Here is a 19,386-nt window from a genome sequence, read left to right as displayed (position 1 = left end):
TGAACATCTTCTTCTCCCCCGTCATGTGGTTTGTGCATCTGCTGTCGATAATCCAGCTTGAGCCCCTGGATGCATAAACCTGCAAGGAATTTAAGCTTGGGTCTTAGGTACCCAACTCTTGTTGGGTCCTACAAGGTTAGTCACAATAGTTTTTGGAACCCATATGCAAGTTTTGTGTCCCTTGCATTTGGATCCCAACTTCTTAGCAACCACTTTTGCATTTTTGCATAAAAGTACAAAGGAAGCATTGCAAGCATGATAGACAGTAGTAGGACCATTGCAAGTTTTCCTAGGCGCATGAGACACAACATGATTACGTCTAGGCCTTCTTCTACCATGAACAAAAGTGGAACTAGATGCGAACATAGCATGAGAATTAAATGTAGCATCATGAGAAACAATGCGATCATAGCATCTATCATTATAAGCATGACTAGTGAATTTCCTATCATAAATATAGGCATGGTTCTTTTGAGAACTACTAGCCATCGGGGCCTTCCCTTTCTCCTTGTTGAGAACGGAAGTCCTATGGCTTGTTAAGTTCTCGGTTTCCTTTCAAAAACCAAGTCCATCCTTAATTGAGGGGTGTCTACCAATAGTGTAGGCATCCCTAGCAAATTTTAGCTTATCATAATCATCTTTGCAAGTCTTAAGTTGATCAATAAGACTTGCAACCTCATTATTTAATTTGGCAATAGTGGCAGCATGTTCATCAAATTTAACATCTTTACACCGATTGCAAATAACTACATGTTCCACATATGAACTAGTTGCATTTTGTCGGCGTCTCGAGACCGGGGGGTCCCTAAGGCCGACGAGTGAGTGTGCCGCGTGCCCCAACCCAGATGGGTCGAGCGCGTGGGCGAGCGCGAAGGGGGGAAGCGAGGTGGCCGGAGACGGGCGTGAGAGAGGTGGAAATCCCGCGGCCTTCGTGTTCGTCCCGCGCCCAGGTCGGGTGCGCTTGCAGTAGGGGGTTACAAGCGTCCACGCGGGTGAGGGAAGCGAGCGGCCCCAAGAGAGCGCCTGCCCCGTCCTCGTCCCCGCGCGGCCAACCTTTTCTAAGAAGGCCCTGGTCCTTCCTTTTATAGTCGTAAGGAGAGGATCCAGGTGTACAATGGGGGTGTAGCAGAGTGCTACATGTCTAGCGGGGGAGAGCTAGCGCCCTAAGTACATGCCAATGTGGCAGCCGGAGAGATCTTGGCACCCTGCTGGTGTGATGTCGTGGCTGTCGGAGGAGCAATGGAGCCTGGTGGAGGGACAGCTGTCGGAGCGGTTGAGTCCTTGCTGACGTCCCCCTGCTTCCGTAAGGGAGCTGAGAGCCGCCGTCGTCACAGAGCTAGCGGGGCGCCATCATTGCCTATCTGGCGGAGCTAGCCAGATGGGACACCGGTCTTGTTCTCTGTGGCCCGAGTCGGCTCGGGGTAGAGTGATGATGGTGCTTCCTGTGGACGTGGCGGGCCTGTGCCTTAGGTCGGGCGACGTGGAGGCTCCTCCGAAGCCGAGGTCGAGTCTGTCTTCCATGGCCGAGGCTGAGCCCGAGCTCCTGGGTCGGGCGAGGCGGAGGTTGTTCGGCAGAGGCCAGGGCGGAGTCCGAGCCCTGGGGTCGGGCAAAGCGGAGTTCGTCGTCTTCTGGGCCTTAGCCTGAGTCCGAGCCCTGGGTCGGGCGGTGCGGAGTTCGCCGTCTTCCGGGGCCTTAGCCCGTGTCCGAGCCCTGGGTCGGACGGAGCGGAGTTCGCCGTCTTCCGGGGCTTTAGCCCGAGTCCGAGCCCTGGGTCGGGCGGAGCGGAGTTCGCCGTCTTCCGGGGCCTTAGCCCGTGTCCGAGCCCTGGGTCGGGCGGAGCGGAGTTCGCCGTCTTCCGGGGCTTTAGCCCGAGTCCGAGCCCTGGGTCGGGCGGAGCTTCCTATGGCGCCTTTGGCAAGGCCTGACTGCCTGTCAGTCTCACTCTGTCAAGTGGCACTGCGGTCGGAGTGGCGCAGGCGGCGCTGTCCTTCTGTCAGACCAGTCAGCGGGGCGGCGAAGTGACGGCGGTCACTTCGGCTCTGCCGGAGGGCGCGTGTCAGGATAAAGGTGTCAGGCCACCTTTGCGTTAAATGCTCCTGCGACTCGGTCGGTCGGCGCGGCGATTTAGTCAGGGCTGCTTCTTAGCGAAGGCAAGGCCTCGGGCGAGCCGGAGATGTGTCCGCCGTAAAAAGGGGGGGGGGCCTCGGGCGAGGCGGAAACCCCTCGGGGTCGGCTGCCCTTGCCCGAGGCTAGGCTCGGGCGAGGCGTGATCGAGTCGCTCGTATGGACTGATCCCTGACTTAATCGCACCCATCAGGCCTCTGCAGCTTTATGCTGATGGGGGTTACCAGCTGAGAATTAGGCGTCTTGAGGGTACCCCTAATTATGGTCCCCGACAGTAGCCCCCGAGCCTCGAAGGGAGTGTTAGCACTCACTTGGACGCTTTTGTCGCACTTTTTTGCAAGGGGACCAGCCTTTCTCGGTTGCATTTTGTTCCGGTGGGTGCGCGCGAGCGCACCCGCCGGGTGTAGCCCCCGAGGCCTCGGAGGAGTGGTTTCACTCCTTCGAGGTCTTAATGCCTTGTGTAATGCTTCGGTTGGTCTGGTTGTTCCCTCATGCGAGCAGGCCGTAGCCCGGGTGCATGGTCGGGGCCCAAGTTCTCGGGCTGGTATGTTGACGCTGTCAACGGTTTGGCCGGAGCCGGGTTTGCGAGAGCAGCCCCCGAGCCTCTGCACAGAGCGAGAGGGCGATCAGGGACAGACTCGGCTTTTTTACATACGCCCCTACGTCGCCTTTCCGCAAGGAGGAGGGGGGAGAGCGCCATGTTACCCTCGATGGGCACCGAACATGGTGTCTCCAGTGAGCTGCAAGCGGGTAATCCGAGTGGACGTCCGTGCCCCGTTCGTTGGGGTCGGCTAGGTGCCCAGAGGCACGCCCAAAAGTACCTGCGGGTGATCTACCGGACCCGGTCCCCTGGCGACGGGGTCCGAGGGCTCGATGCCTCCCTCCGATGGGATTCCGTTACAAGATCGTTCCCGCTGGTCTCGGAAATGTCCTAGGGTACCTCGGGAGCGCAGCTCGAGCCTTGGTTATGTATCGAACGTACCCCTAGTCATCCCTTGCTCGGCGTCTGAGGCGACTGTGAACCCTTCGGGGGCCAGCCTTCGAACCCCTGATCAGTAATGGGCGTGGAGCCCGAGTAGCCTGAGGCGGCCGTGGAACCCTTCGGGGGGCCGGCCTTCGAACCTCTGACAAGTAGTGGGTGTCGGGCCCACGCGATCTGAGGCGGCTGTTGAACCCTTCGGGGGGCCAGCCTTCGAACCTCTGATCAGTAAGGAGGCTCGGAGCCTGGTTCCTTCATGGGGAAGGATCCCTTTCGGGGTATCCCCCTTTCCCGGTCCCTATCGCAAGAGATAGAGAAAAGAGGAAAACAAGGAAAAGGATACGAAACCGAACGATACGGCGTACCTTTTTCGGCGCGGTTGTTTCGGCGAAGGCGAAGCGTCGCCTGTTGCTCCTGCCAGAAGTGTCGCATGTCCAGTCGCGGAGTTAATGCGACGGGGCGAGTAGTTGGCGGGGCGGCCGTTGCGCGTGCGCGAGCCGTTCGAGGAACGGATCACGGGCGCGTTGTCTTCACACTGTGAGAGGGGGTTCTCTTGCTGCCCTCGGATGGGACGTGAGCTTGGCTGACGACGTGACCGCTGCTCCCGTGCGCCTGCCACTGTCATTACTGCCGGCCCACTTTTGGCCGCGCTGGCCGCCGCGTCAGGCCGGCGCTGCTGGGTCGCGCGCTGGGTCGCCTCGAGTCGCGGTATTGGTTCCGCAATCAAAGAGGCGCGGCGGTGGCGCAGGCGGTGCAATTGCTTGCATGCAGCACCCGGCGCGCCAGTTGCGCGACGCGTGGGCCTGGGCCTCCATGCTGGTGTGTCGGGAGTTGGAGAAGTGCGTCCACTTGGCGTGGTTGCATGCCGCCTGCATGGCTGCCCGCCCCTTTCGCCCGTTGGTCTGGGCAAAAGTGGAGGGTCACTTGTAACCGCTGGGCGGCTGCGTGCACCACGCGCGGCGGTTTGGCTTCTTCTGCTCGGAGCCGGTCTGCATGACATGCGGGGTCCAGCCCCCGCGCCGCAGGGGAGGGCTTTGGAGCGTGTCGGAGAAGACTCCGCCCGTGACGGTTGGGGGCGCGCGTAGGGAGAGTTGCCTTTAAAAGGAGGGCGACCCCTTTCGTAAGGCGACCATGTCTCCTCGCTCCCTTATGCGTCGCGCCTTTTCACCTTCCAAGCCCCCGGATGGGGGGAACCCGTCGTCTTTTCGCCTCATCGTTGGAGGAACGCAACTCCGTGGGAGTTGGTACCTTTCAGCCATCGTTCGGCTTCAAGGATTTTCATCATGCAGCCCGGCCGCACCCCTCCACCGGCGATCACCCAAGATGGTGACCTCCAGCTTGATGGTGGGGGAAAGCGAGCCAGGCTGCGGCCTCTGCCCCTCCCTCAGCCTCAAGGATTTTCATCACCAGGGCTGGGGAGGGGAGTGTGCCGAGTTGAGGTCGGCCCCCGCGTGGGCGGCGGCCCGCTCCTTCACTCAGTGATCGGAGGGAGGAGCGGTTGTCGTCCATGGCGCTGGCATCTGCAGCGTGCCTGGCTTTCGGACGCGAGTGGCTTCGGGGCCGCTCGCGGCGCCGGCGTCTGCCACGGCAGCCGGAAGAGGTTCTTCCGCCGGCGTGATAGCCAAGGCTGGCCACGGACCGGCCTCCAACTCTACGGCCTTCTGCCCGTCCTTGCCTCACGAGTTTTGGCATGGGCGGGGGCCTCCTGGCAGCAGCATCCGCCCTAAGGTCAGTGCCGCCGCTGTTCGGCCCCCCGGAGCAGAAGTCGTCGTCGTCGCCGCTGCTGGAGCAGGTGACGGCGCGCCGTTCGTCGGTCTTCCGTTGTTCTGCAGGCCTTCCCCCATGGAGTGGGGTTGTTCGTACCCGCGGAGGGGGGAACCGGAGTTCCGTTTGTAATGGCACTTCGAATGCCAGTGTTTTTGTTCATTACGGCTTTCGGGGCCTGAACATGTATGTAACGTCGGCACGGAGCCGTGTTTTTTCCTCATTTTTGAGCACTAAGACTCGTCTGTTGATTATCTGAATCGGTTCACCAAGCATGAGTCGCCCCGTGTCAAGGTGACGAGTGAGGTATCCGTATCCCGGAGGCGTAGGAGTCCCTCGGCTCGGTCGGCCTTGCTGTCCGAGGCTCCTCTAGCTTAGTTAAAGAGACCCCTCGGCCGCTCTTCGACGAGCCGAGGCCAGGGGTAGCGATATCAGTATGAACAGAGGCGGAGTCGGCTCGAAAATGAAACCTGGTTGGCCGGAGCCTAGCCGGGTTGTCCGTTGGCGGGACCGACGTCGGAGTTGATCAGCCGAGGCCTCGGACCGGGCTGGCGCCCTTGGAAGATGGTTGGCCGAGGCCCCAGGGGTAACCAGCCGAGCCGCCTGCTCGGGCCGGATTCCCGGAGAAGTCCCTGGCAGCGATTGCCCGGGCGTGGTGATGACGTCATCATTCGGAGCGGAGAACCTCGGACCGCGTCGCCGTCCGAGGCTAGGTCGGGCCTCGCCGAAGGTGTCGTCGATGCCGAGGGTGTTGCTGCCCCCTTCCAGCGTCAAGACCCGAGCCTGCAGGATCAGATTGTTTTGTAGCGTGTGCCTTGTGCGGCCGCCGAGGCCAGAACACACACCCTCGCTGCGTTGTAAAGCTGCGTCTCTTTTCCTCTTGTTTCGAGTATCTGGACTTTTTGTCGGTAACAGGGATGTTTGTGCGAGCGAGAGTTGCTTCTCGCGGAAGGTGATGAGTGAGGTATCCGTATCCCGGAGGCGTGGGAGTCCCTCGGCTCGGTCGGCCTTGCCGCTTACGCGTACTTTCACCCGTCCATGAGGCCCTGTCACCGACTCGGTCGAGAAGGCTCGAAGGATCGCTTCGGCAGAAGGGCTTCCGAACGTAAAGACTTATTTGATCCGTGGAGCCACTTTATCCGAACGCGAGTTACTTATCGCAGAAGGTGATGAGTGAGGTATCCGTATCCCGGAGGCGTAGGAGTCCCTCGGCTCGGTCAGCCTTGGCTGCTTACGTGTACTCCGTCGTTTCCAGGACCCACTTTTCGAAGTAGTCAAAAAGCACAAAAGATATTCTGGTAAAAGAGATCTTTTTTCGAGGAAAATTTTGACGCAGAGGGGGTTTCCCCCCTTTTAGCCCCCGAGGGAGGGTCGGGCTTTGCCGAGGCGAGGCCGACCCTTCCTTGTTGACTAAACTTTGCGTGGGTGCGAGGTATATGAACAACTTGGAAACATCTTAAGGGTAGAAGCGACGTAGCTGTTGGATGTTCCAAGCGTTGTCGTAGACCTCGCCTTGACTGTTGGCCAGCTTGTACGTTCCGGGCTTCAGAACTTTGGCGATGACGAATGGCCCTTCCCAGGGGGGCGTGAGCTTGTGCCTCCCTCGGGTGTCTTGCCGCAGCCAAAGCACCAGGTCGCCCACCTGGAGGTCTCGGGGTCGGACCCCTCGGGCGTGGTAGCGTCGTAGGGATTGCTGATACCGCGCCGAGTGTAGTAAGGCCCTGTCCCGAGCCTCTTCCAGCTGGTCCAGCGAGTCTTCTCGGCTAGCTTGGTTGCTTTGATCGTCGTAGGCCCTCGTCCTCGGGGAGCCGTATTCCAGGTCAGTGGGCAAGACGGCCTCGGCCCCGTAGACCAGGAAGAACGGCGTGAAGCCCGTGGCTCGGCTCGGCGTTGTCCTCAGGCTCCAGACCACCGAGGGGAGTTCCTTTATCCATCGCTTGCCGAACTTGTTGAGGTCATTGTAAATCCGAGGCTTGAGCCCTTGTAGAATCATGCCGTTGACACGCTCTACTTGCCCATTCGACATGGGATGAGCCACGGCGGCCCAGTCCACCCGGATGTGGTGATCCTCGCAAAAATCCAAGAATTTTCTGCCGGTGAACTGGGTGCCGTTGTCGGTGATGATGGAGTTGGGGATCCCGAAGCGATGGATGATGTTGGTGAAGAACGCCACCGCCTGCTCGGACCTGATGGTGTTCAGGGGTCGGACCTCGATCCACTTGGAGAACTTGTCGATGGCGACCAGCAGGTGCGTGTAGCCCCCGGGCGCCTTCTGCAAGGGACCGACGAGGTCCAGACCCCACACAGCAAAGGGCCAGGTGATGGGTATCGTCTGCAGGGCCTGAGCGGGCAGGTGGGTCTGCTTCGCATAGAATTGACACCCTTCGCAGGTGCGGACAATTCTAGTAGCGTCGGCCACCGCCGTTGGCCAGTAGAAGCCTTGCCGGAAAGCATTCCCGACGAGGGCTCGGGGCGCTGCATGATGGCCGCAAGCCCCCGAGTGTATCTCTTGCAGGAGTTCCTGACCTTCGGCGATGGAAATGCATCGCTGGAGGATGCCCGAAGGACTGCGGCGGTAGAGCTCCTTCCCATCGCCCAGCAGGACGAACGACTTGGCACGCCGCGCTATCCGTCGAGCCTCGGCTCGGTCGAGGGGCAGCTCCCCTTGGCGGAGATATTGCAGGTACGGGGTCTGTCAATCTCGATCAGGCGTGGCCCCGCTCCGCTCCTCCTCGATGTGCAGCGCCTCGCCCTCGGAAGCCGAGGGTACCTCGGGCTGAACCGAGGACGCCTCGGGCTGGACCGAGGGTGCCTCGGGCTGGACCGAGGGTGCCTCGGGCTCGGGCGTGTCGTTGATCTTGACGGAGGGCTGATGCAGATCCCGGGAGAAGACGTCCGGGGGAACCGTTGTTCGCCCCGAGGCTATTTTTGCCAGCTCGTCCGCAGTCTCATTGTAGCGCCGAGCGATGTGGTTAAGCTCGAGCCCGTAGAACTTGTCTTCCAGGCGCCGAACCTCATCGCAGTAGGCCTCCATCTTCGGGTCGCGGCAGTGGGAGTTCTTCATGACTTGGTCGATGACGAGCTGCGAGTCGCCGCGAGCGTCGAGGCGTCGGACCCCTAGCTCGATGGCGATTCGCAATCCGTTGATCAGAGCTTCGTACTCAGCCATGTTGTTGGACGCCAGGAAATGGAGGCGTAGCACGTAGCGTAGGTGTTTCCCGAGGGGCGAGATGAAGAGCAGGCCCGCGCCGGCTCCCGTCTTCATCAGCGACCCGTCGAAAAACATGGTCTAGAGCTCCGGTTGGATCGGAGCCGTCGGCAGCTGGGTGTCGACCCATTCGGCTACGAAGTCCGCCAATACCTGGGACTTGATGGCCTTCCGGGGCGCGAACGAGATGGTCTCGCCCATGATTTCCACCGCCCACTTTGCGATCCTGCCCGAGGCCTCTCGGCACTGGATGATCTCCCCCAGGGGGAAGGATGACACCACAGTTACCGGGTGAGACTCGAAGTAGTGTCGCAACTTCCGCCTCGTCAGGATCACTGTGTACAGCAGCTTCTGTACTTGTGGGTAGCGGATCTTGGTTTCGGACAGTACCTCGCTGACGAAGTAAACTGGCCTCTGAACGGGCAATGCATGCCCCTCTTCTTGCCTCTCGACCACAATCGCGGCGCTAACCACCTAAGTGGTCGCGGCGACGTAGACCAAGAGGGCTTCTCCATCAGCTGGGGGTACCAAGATAGGCGCCTTGGTGAGGAGCGCCTTCAGGTCCCCGAGGGCTTCCTCGGCCTCAGGGGTCCAAGTGAAGCACTCGGCCTTCCTTAACAGGCGGTACAGAGGCAGACCTCTTTCGCCGAGGCGTGAGATGAACCGGCTCAGGGCCGCGAGACATCCCATGACCCTCTGTACACCTTTTAAGTCCTTGATAGGCCCCATGTTGGTGATGGCTGCGATCTTCTCCGGGTTGGCTTCGATGCCCTGCTCGGAGACGATGAACCCCAAGAGCATGCCTCGGGGCACCCGAAGACACACTTCTCGGGATTGAGCTTGACGCCTTTTGCCTTGAGACACCGGAATGTTACTTCAAGGTCGGAGAGGAGGTTGGAAGCCTTCCTTGTCTTGACTACGATGTCATCGACGTAGGCCTCGACTGTGCGACCGATGTGTTCGCCGAACACATGGTTCATGCACCGCTGGTACGTCGCGCCCGCATTCCTCAAACCGAACGGCATGGTGACATAGCAGTACATGCCGAAGGGCGTGATGAAAGAAGTCGCGAGCTGGTCGGACTCTTTCATCCGTATTTGGTGATACCCTGAGTAGGCATCGAGGAAGGACAGGGTTTCGCACCTAGCAGTGGAATCCACGATTTGATCGATGCGAGGTAGAGGGTAGGGAACCTTCGGACATGCTTTGTTGAGACCAGTGTAGTCTACACACATCCGCCATTTCCCCCCTTTCTTTCTCACAAGCACAGGGTTGGCAAGCCATTCGGGATGGAATACCTCTTTGATGAACCCTGCTGCCATTAGCTTGTGGATCTCCTCGCCTATCACTCTGCGCTTCTCCTCGTCGAATCGGCGCAGAGGCTGCCTAACGGGTCGGGCACCGGCCCGAATATCCAGCGAGTGCTCGGCGACATCCCTCGGTATGCCGGGCATGTCCGAGGGACTCCACGCAAAGACGTCAGCGTTTGCGCGGAGAAAGTCGACGAGCACTGCTTCCTATTTGGGGTCGAGCCCGGAACCGATCCGGATCTGCTTGGAGGTGTCGCCACTGGGGTTGAGAGGGACGGCCTTAACCGTCTCCGCTGGCTCGAAGTTGCCGGCATGTCGCTTCACGTCCGGCACCTCTTTGGAGAGGTTCTCCATGTCGGCGAGGAGGGCCTCGGACTCGGCGAGGGCCTCGGCGTACTCCACGCACTCCACGTCGCATTCGAACGCGTGTTTGTACGTGGGGCCGACGGTGATGACCCCGTTGGGGCCCGGCATCTTGAGCTTCAAGTAGGTGTAGTTGGGGACGGCCATGAACTTCGCGTAGCATGGCCTCCCCAGCACCGCGTGGTAGGTTCCTCAGAACCCGACCACCTCGAACGTCAAAATCTCCCTCCGGAAGTTGGAGGGCATTCTGAAGCAGACGGGAAGGTCGAGCCGTCCGAGGGGCTGGACGCGCTTCCCAGGAATGATCTCGTGGAAGGGCGCAGCGCCCGCTCGGACGGAGGACAGATCGACGCGCAGGAGCCTGAGGGTCTCGGCGTAGATGATGTTGAGGCAGCTGCCCCCATCCATCAGGACCTTGGTGAGCCTGACGTCGCCGACGATGGGGTCGACGACGAGCGGGTATTTCCCCGGGCTCGGCACGTGGTCGGGGTGGTCAGCTTGGTCGAAGGTGATGGGCTTGTCGGACCAGTCCAGGTAGACTGGCGCCGCCACCTTCACCGAGTAGACCCCCCGGCGCTCTTGCTTGCGATGCCGAGCCGAGGCATTCGCCGCATGCCCTCCGTAGATCATGAAGCAGTCGCGGACCTCAGGGAACTCTCCTGCTTGGTGGTCTTCCCTTCTGTCATCGTCGCGGGCCCTGCCACCCTCTGCGGGTGGCCCAGCCTTGTGGAAGTGGCGCCGAAGCATGACGCACTCCTCGAGGGTGTGCTTGACGGACCCCTGATGGTAGGGGCACGGCTCCTTGAGCATCTTGTCGAAGAGGTTAGCACCTCCGGGGGGCTTCCGAGGGTTCTTGTACTCGGCAGCGGTGACAAGGTCCGCGTCGGCGGCGTCGCGTTTCGCTTGCGACTTCTTCTTGCCTTTCTTCTTGGCGCCGCGCGGAGTAGATGTCTCGGGGGGCCTCTTCCGACGGGCGGCCCTGGGGCTGCTTGTCCTTTCGGAAAATGGCCTCGACCGCCTCCTGGCCAGAGGCGAACTTGGTGGCGATGTCCATCAGCTCGCTCGCCCTGGTGGGGGTCTTGCGACCCAACTTGCTCACCAGGTCGCGGTAGGTGGTGCCGGCAAGGAACGCGCCGATGACATCTGAGTCGGTGATGTTGGGCAGCTCGGTGCGCTGCTTCGAGAATCGCCGGATGTAGTCCCGAAGAGACTCTCCCGGCTGTTGCCGGCAGCTTCGGAGGTCCCAGGAATTCCCGGGGCGCACGTACGTGCCCTGGAAATTGCCGGCGAAGGCTTGGACCAAATCATCCCAGTTGGAGATCTGCCCCGGAGGCAGGTGCTCCAACCAGGCGCGAGCAGTGTCGGAGAGGAACAGGGGGAGGTTGCGGATGATGAGGTTGTCGTCGTCCGTTCCGCCCAGTTGGCAGGCCAGGCGGTAGTCTGCGAGACACAGTTCCGGTCTCGTTTCCCCCGAGTACTTCGTAATAGTAGTCGGGGGTCGGAACCGGGCCGGGAACGGCGCCCGTCGGATGGCCCGACTGAAGGCCTGCGGACCGGGTGGTTCGGGCGAGGGACTCCGATCCTCCCCGCTGTCGTAGCGTCCCCCACGCCTGGGGTGGTAGCCTCGGCGCACCCTTTCGTCGAGGTGAGCCCGACGGTCGCGACGATGGTGCTCGTTGCCGAGGTGGCCCGGGGCCGCAGGCGCGTTGTTGCGCGTGCGCCCGGTGTAGACCGAGGCTTCCCGCATGAATCGGGAAGTCGCGGCATGAGGTTCCGAGGGGTATCCCTGCCTTCGGGAGGCAGAGCTCTCGGTCCGTCGGGCCGCAGCGCCCTCCAGAAGATTCTTGAGCTCTCCCTGGATTCGCCGACCCTCGGTGGTTGACGGCTCCGGCATCGCGCGGAGGAGCATCGCCGCGGCTGCCAGGTTCTGACCGACCTCGCTGGATGCGGGTGGCGGCCTGACCCTGACGTCGTTGGCGACGCGGTGCTGGAAACCCTGGGGCAGGTGACGTATTTCTCCGGCCGGGGGCTGGCCCGCCCATACCTGCCCGACATCCCGGCGGATCGACTCGAGCGCTCCTGCTCCCTCGTCGAGCCTGGCCTACGCCCCGCGGACTTGCTCGAGCTGTGGGTCGTGACCCCCCGCCGGAACGGGGACCACAGCTAGCTCCCGCGGGATGTCGGCGCGAGGCACCAGCCTAGGGAGATCACCGTCCTCCGGCATGCCGAGGTGGTTGCCTTTGGAGGGATCCCCTAGCTCGACGTGGAAACATTCGCGGCTCGGGCCGCAGTCCTCGTCGTCAAGGCTGCGGCTACCGCCGGAACAGTCGGAGAGGCAGTAGTCCCATGCGGTCATAAAGTCCCGCATGGCACTAGGGTTGCCAAACCCAGAGAAATCCTGACAGATGATGGGATCGTCATCTTCCTCGGACCCAGAGGGGCCGTAGGTCGAGACGTCCGTCAATCGGTCCCAAGGCGACCGCATACGAAACCCAGAGGGGTTGCACTCGCCTCAACGAGAGCGCCCGCCAAAGCGAGGTCGCTAGGCGGGTTGAGGCCGAGTCGAAATGACGTAGGATGGGAATCAGTCAGTACCTTTTGATCGACGAGGAGCGACATAGTCACGTCGGGGACTGATTGCGCCGTCGTCTTAGGTACGAGGGCGACGTCCTGCAGGCCCTCCGCGAGCGCGCTGGCGTCGTCCACTTGCTCGGGATTGGCGTGTCGCGGGGGGACGGCTCTCGCCTTCGTCTCAACCGCGAAGTCGACGCCCGACGCGCCCCCCGTTGGGGCGCTGGGGACGTCGATTCGCTCGACAGCCGACGAAGCGTGGCCTCCCGCTTGGCCTTGGTTGCCCCGCCTCCTCCTCCGTTGGCGGGGGAGAGGACGGGGCGAGCTCGAATGTCGTTCTTCCACCATGCGGGGAAGATGTCGTCGATTCCGCCGTCGGCGGGCGGGTTGTCGGCCGCCATTGTCGTCGTCACGCGGCGGTGGAAGGAGTATCATGTCGTAGCTGCCGTTGAGGGACATGAACTCCAGACTCCCGAAACGGAGCACCGTCCCGGGTTGGAGAGGTTGTTGGAGACTGCCCATCTGGAGCTTGACGGGAAACTGCTCATCAACACGCAGCGTGCCCCTACCTGGCGCGCCAACTGTCGGCGTCTCGAGACCGGGGGGTCCCTAAGGCCGACGAGTGAGTGTGCCGCGTGCCCCAACCCAGATGGGTCGAGCGCGTGGGCGAGCGCGAAGGGGGGAAGCGAGGTGGCCGGAGACGGGCGTGAGAGAGGTGGAAATCCCGCGGCCTTCGGGTTCGTCCCGCGCCTAGGTCGGGTGCGCTTGCATTAGGGGGTTACAAGCGTCCACGCGGGTGAGGGAAGCGAGCGGCCCCAAGAGAGCGCCTGCCCCGTCCTCGTCCCCGCGCGGCCAACCTTTTCTAAGAAGGCCCTGGTCCTTCCTTTTATAGGCGTAAGGAGAGGATCCAGGTGTACAATGTGGGTGTAGCAGAGTGCTACGTGTCTAGCGGGGGAGAGCTAGCGCCCTAAGTACATGCCAATGTGGCAGCCGGAGAGATCTTGGCACCCTGCTGGTGTGATGTCATGGCTGTCGGAGGAGCAATGGAGCCTGGCGGAGGGACAGCTGTCGGAGCGGTTGAGTCCTTGCTGACGTCCCCCTGCTTCCGTAAGGGAGCTGAGAGCCGCCGTCGTCACAGAGCTAGCGGGGCGCCATCATTGCCTATCTGGCGGAGCTAGCCAGATGGGACACCGGTCTTGTTCTCTGTGGCCCGAGTCGGCTCGGGGTAGAGTGATGATGGCGCTTCCTGTGGACGTGGCGGGCCTGTGCCTTAGGTCGGGCGACGTGGAGGCTCCTCCGAAGCCGAGGTCGAGTCTGTCTTCCATGGCCGAGGCTGAGCCCGAGCTCCTGGGTCGGGCGAGGCGGAGGTTGTTCGGCAGAGGCCAGGGCGGAGTCCGAGCCCTGGGGTCGGGCAAAGCGGAGTTCGTCGTCTTCTGGGCCTTAGCCTGAGTCCGAGCCCTGGGTCGGGCGGTGCGGAGTTCGCCGTCTTCCGGGGCCTTAGCCCGTGTCCGAGCCCTGGGTCGGACGGAGCGGAGTTCGCCGTCTTCCGGGGCTTTAGCCCGAGTCCGAGCCCTGGGTCGGGCGGAGCGGAGTTCGCCGTCTTCCGGGGCCTTAGCCCGTGTCCGAGCCCTGGGTCGGGCGGAGCGGAGTTCGCCGTCTTCCGGGGCTTTAGCCCGAGTCCGAGCCCTGGGTCGGGCGGAGCTTCCTATGGCGCCTTTGGCAAGGCCTGACTGCCTGTCAGTCTCACTCTGTCAAGTGGCACTGCGGTCGGAGTGGCGCAGGCGGCGCTGTCCTTCTGTCAGACCAGTCAGCGGGGCGGCGAAGTGACGGCGGTCACTTCGGCTCTGCCGGAGGGCGCGTGTCAGGATAAAGGTGTCAGGCCACCTTTGCGTTAAATGCTCCTGCGACACGGTCGGTCGGCGCGGCGATTTAGTCAGGGCTGCTTCTTAGCGAAGGCAAGGCCTCGGTCGAGCCGGAGATGTGTCCGCCATAAAAAGGGGGGGGGGGCCTCGGGCGAGGCAGAAACCCCTCGGGGTCGGCTGCCCTTGCCCGAGGCTAGGCTCGGGCGAGGCGTGATCGAGTCGCTCGTATGGACTGATCCCTGACTTAATCGCACCCATCAGGCCTCTGCAGCTTTATGCTGATGGGGGTTACCAGCTGAGAATTAGACGTCTTGAGGGTACCCCTAATTATGGTCCCCGACACATTTACTTCCTCTAGCTTAGCCTTTAATTCATCATTTGAATTCTTTAAACTAGAGATAGATTCATGACAAGTAGACAACTCAGAGGATAGCATTTCATTTCTCTTAATTTATAAAGCAAGAGATTTCTGAACACTAACAAATTTATCATGCTCCTCATACAAAATGTATTCTTGCTTTTCTAGCAATCTATCCTTTTAATTAAGGGCATCAATCAGTTCATTTATCTTGTCTACTTTATTTCTATCTGATCCCTAAAACAAATCAGTATAGTCTACTTCATCATCAGATGACTCTTCATCACTAGAAGAAGTATACTTGGGAGTGTCCCGAATACATACCTTCTTCTCCTTAGCCATAAGGCATGTATGGCGTTCGTTGGGGAAGAGCGAAGATTTGTCGAAGGCAGAGGCAGCAAGTCCTTCATCGTCGGAGTCGGATGAAGAGCAGTCAGAATCTCATTCCTTTCCAAGGTGCGCTTCGCCCTTCGCCTTCCTGTAGTTCTTCTTCTCCTCCTTCTGCCCATGCTTTTCTTATGCCTGGTAATTTTCATTACCGGGACATTGAGCGATAAAATGACCAGTCTTACTGCATTTGAAGAGGAGCGCTTTCCCCTTGTTTTATTCTTGTTGGGGTATTCCTTGTGTCTTTTCAAGGCGGTTTTGAAGCGCTTGATGATGAGCGCCATTTCGTCCTCATTGAGCCCGGCAACCTCCACTTGTGCTACCTTGTTGGGTAGCGCCTCCCTGCTGCTGGTTGCTTTGAGAGCAACGGGTTGTGGCTCGTAGACGGGTAGTGGACCGTTCAGTGCATCGTCCACGTATCGTGCCTCCTTCACCATCATGCGCCCGCTCATGAATTTTCGAAGGATTTCCTCGGGCGTCATTTTGGTGTACCTAGGGTTCTCATGAATAAGATTCACAAGATGGGGGTCAATAACTGTAAATGACTTGAGCATGAGTCGGACGACATCATGATCCGTCCATCTTGTACTCCCATAGCTTCAGATTTTATTGACCAGGGTCTTGAGCCTGTTGTAGGTCTGTGTTGGCTCTTCTCCCCTGATCATCGCGAACCTCCCATAGTAAATGCGCATTTGAATTGTATGGCATGCGGGAATAATCAAAGGAGTAGTTTTGATTAACCGTCTTTCTTTTGGATGAGGAGTCGTCGTCGTCATCCCTTGCTGAAGAAGAGGAGGCGTCACTGTCATAGTATATGATCTTCTTGATGCGCCTCTTATTCTTGCCGTCTCTCTTCTTGTGACTCGAGCCTGAGTCAGTGGGCTTGTCGTCTCTTGGCTCATTGAAGAGGGATTCCTTCTCCTTGTTGTTGTCCACCATCCCCTTACCCTTATGATCCATCTCTTCGGGCGGTTAGTCCCTTAGATGAAGAGTACAACTCTGATACCAATTGATAGCACCTAGAGGGGGGGTGAATAGGTGATCCTATAAAATTCAATACTAATAACACAAACTTGGTTTATGATATGTTAGTTTAATTAAACCAAGTGGTTATAAAGCGAGTTCTTGGAATGGAATCGATCACATAGAAAAGCAGCACAAGAGACACAATATTTATCCCGTGGTTCGGCCAAGTAACACTTGCCTACTTCCACGTTGTGGTGTCCCAATGGACGAGGGTTGCACCCAACCCCTTTCAAGTGATCCAATGATCAACTTGAATACCACACCCTTTTCTTTTAGAGTACTCTTCCCGTTTGCGAGGAATCTTCACAAGTTGGAGCCTCTCACCCTTACAATGATTATCACACAAGTAGCACAGTAGTAAGAGAGGGAGAGCAACACACGCAAGACTCAAATCCGCAGCACACACGCACACAAGCCAAAACTTGAGCTCGAAACACAGCACAAAGAGTTCACGACTCAAACGAAGCTCAAATCACTAACACAACAGATCAAATGCGTGGAGGCAGAGTCTAGGAGTCTTAGGATGCTTAGTGAATGCTTGTTCTTCTGCTCCATGCGCCTAGGGGTCCCTTTTATAGCCCCAAGGCAGCTAGGACCGTTGGAGATCAACTTAGAAGGCAAATCTTGCCTTCTGTCGAGTGGTGCACCGGACAGTCCGGTGCACCAGCGGACAGGTCCTGTAGCAGTCCGGTGCTCGATCTCCTTCCTTAACTGGCGCATCCGACCATTGGGCCGGCAGTCTCGTTGGCGCACCGGACACTGTCCGGTGCACACCGGACAATCCGATGTGCCCACCCGACCGTTGGCGCGGGCCACGCGTCGCCCGCTGATTACGCTGGCGACCGTTGGCTCGGGCGGCTGTGACTCACCGGACAGTCCGGTGCACCACCGGACAGTCCGGTGATTTTGAGCCGCGGCGCTTTCTCCTTTTCCTGAGAGCGGTCAGTTCGTCGTTGGGCCAGCCTGGGGCACCAGATACTGTTCGGTGCACCATCGGACAGTCCGGTGCACCACAAACTGCGCTGGATTGGCTGACTTAGCCAACTCTTCTCCAACTCAAATCATTTCTTCTCGGCAAGGTTTCCTGGCACTTCGATGCATATGTTAGTACTCAAAAACAGTTTACTAAGGCCGGATACATACATTTTCTTCGATTTGCACTTCTCACTTATTTAGCACATAAGAACTAAACATAGTGTGTTGGGCATTTAATCACCAAAACAATTATAGAAATGTCACAAAGGCATATTTCCCTTTCAGTAGGACTGCTTCCAGAGGTCGAACTAACAGTCGCCAAGCTTTTTCTCGTCGTCAATGAGCGACGCCAACGCGAGGGCCTCCTGCTAGTGGTGTTTGTTCGGGGTTTCCAAGTTAGAAACATGGATTCATCCTTGGCGTTGGTTTATGAAAATGACTCACAAGTCAGATCCACGAAAAAATATTACGGAGAATAAATGCCACACAAGCAAAAAAAGAAATTTAAGTTGAAAACATTATTCAAACAAAAGAAATTGCATGCAAGACTCTTCTTTAAATACTACTCCCTCTATCCAAAAATATAATTCAATAATCTTGGTGGTACTTATCTACTACTACGTATTGTGCAAGGGTAGCATGCGGGCTTGGTGAGAGATATAGTAGATATTTTTCCTGTCATAGATGTAGACATAAACACACATGTGGTGTAGCAGTAGCTACTGCTCGCATTTGCTTTAGGGGTCGCGGGTTCAAATCCCCTCGGGGTCCATTTGTGTTTTTTTTATTTTAGTTAGACGTGTGCTTAACGGAAGAATGAGAATGATCTTTGCGGGGAGGGGAATGAGAAAGACATAACAAGGAATGAGAATGACAGGACAAGTTATGGTGGCGGAACATGGGAATGAGTTGTGCGGGGAGGAGAAAATGGGAAAGACAGAATAAGTAATGAGAATAACAGAATATGGAATGGTGACAGAACACGGAATGTCATACTATCCTTACAACCTTAATAAGTAGTAGAATAAAAATGGTTTATATATATACTCGAAGCGTGTAATACAATTGATAATAAAAAAGCACGACATACATGAAGCTTGTAACGACGTTATTGTGGTAGGACCTGTAATTAGGACTGGGCATTCGGTTCTTCGGTTCGGTTCGGTTCCTCGGTTCTTGTAGAAATTCGGTTCTTCAAAAACTAGAACCGAAATAGCAAGATAAAGAAACCAGAATCGACTAGTTCGGTTCTCGGTTCTTCGGTTCGGTTCCTCGGTTCTAACCAAACTGTAACATCCACTCTAAAATTCTGAATAACGACAACTTTTGTGAGAAATTTCAGCAACATCTCCCCACAAACAACGACAAGTGCACAATGACCATAATTTCATAGATAATACATGGATGATTAGAGGTTCAACATAAGTCGATAACACAACATCTGAAGTTACAAACACATGTAACAAATTGAATCTAATACTTTTGGGTTTTTCGGTTCTTTCGGTTCTTTGGAGCGCAGAACCGAAAATATCTCATTTATTTCGGTTCTCAAAAAACCAGAACCGAATTTCATAACGGTTCCTTCGGTTCGGTTAGTTCGGTTCCGGTTCTCGGTTATTTCGGTTCGGTTCCTCGGTTCCGGTTCTTTTTGCCCAGACCTACCTGTAATCATCTAAAGATACCATACCGACACCTGTTGCCAGCCAATGAGCGGATCTCTTCAAATGTGCCGAAGGAACCAAATCTGCACACCTCGTCCATCTCAAGGCAGCCAAGGTGACAAGGGGGAGGGGGCAGCAGTGTTTCATGAGCCATAGGACATTGGTGGATATAGATTTACCCTCATATCTATGTGGGTATGACTTACTTGTACCCATAAAATTAAATATCTATCAAAATATTATATTATTCAAATATCAAGTATATCTATCTAAATATCATTACAAAATTTCTAGCATCATTTAATCCAACACACCAAAGGTAATTGTATAATCTAGTAACACTAGATATTATCAAAATATTATATTATTCAAATGTCAAGTATATCTATCTAAATATCATTACAAAATTTCTAACATCATTTAATCATCCATTCAACACACCAAAGGTAATTGGATAAAGTAGTAACACTAGAATAGTACTAAATAGCACATTACATGTTCCATTACATATTCATTAAATTGTCGTTAAGCCTTCTATGACATTATGACCTAAAAGTTTGTTAAATAGCAAAAAAGATAGATGACTAAAGTTTAAATTCATGCTTGGGCTAAGTTTATATTGGGTATTTTATACCCACGGGTTAACAGGTATGAGTGAAGGCGGAACGTTATAATACCCGTTTACTTATTTGGTGAAGATTTTTGTCTAATAACAAATTCATGAGTACATTATTTAACCCACATATATACTCTAATGATGTAAATATAATTCGAATCACGGTTACCCATGACCATCT

The sequence above is a fragment of the Zea mays genome, chromosome 1 (assembly GCF_902167145.1).
Source record: "Zea mays cultivar B73 chromosome 1, Zm-B73-REFERENCE-NAM-5.0, whole genome shotgun sequence".
Lineage (NCBI taxonomy): Eukaryota > Viridiplantae > Streptophyta > Magnoliopsida > Poales > Poaceae > Zea > Zea mays.
The sequence above is the reverse complement of the archived record's forward strand: the minus strand, read 5'-3'. Positions refer to the sequence as shown.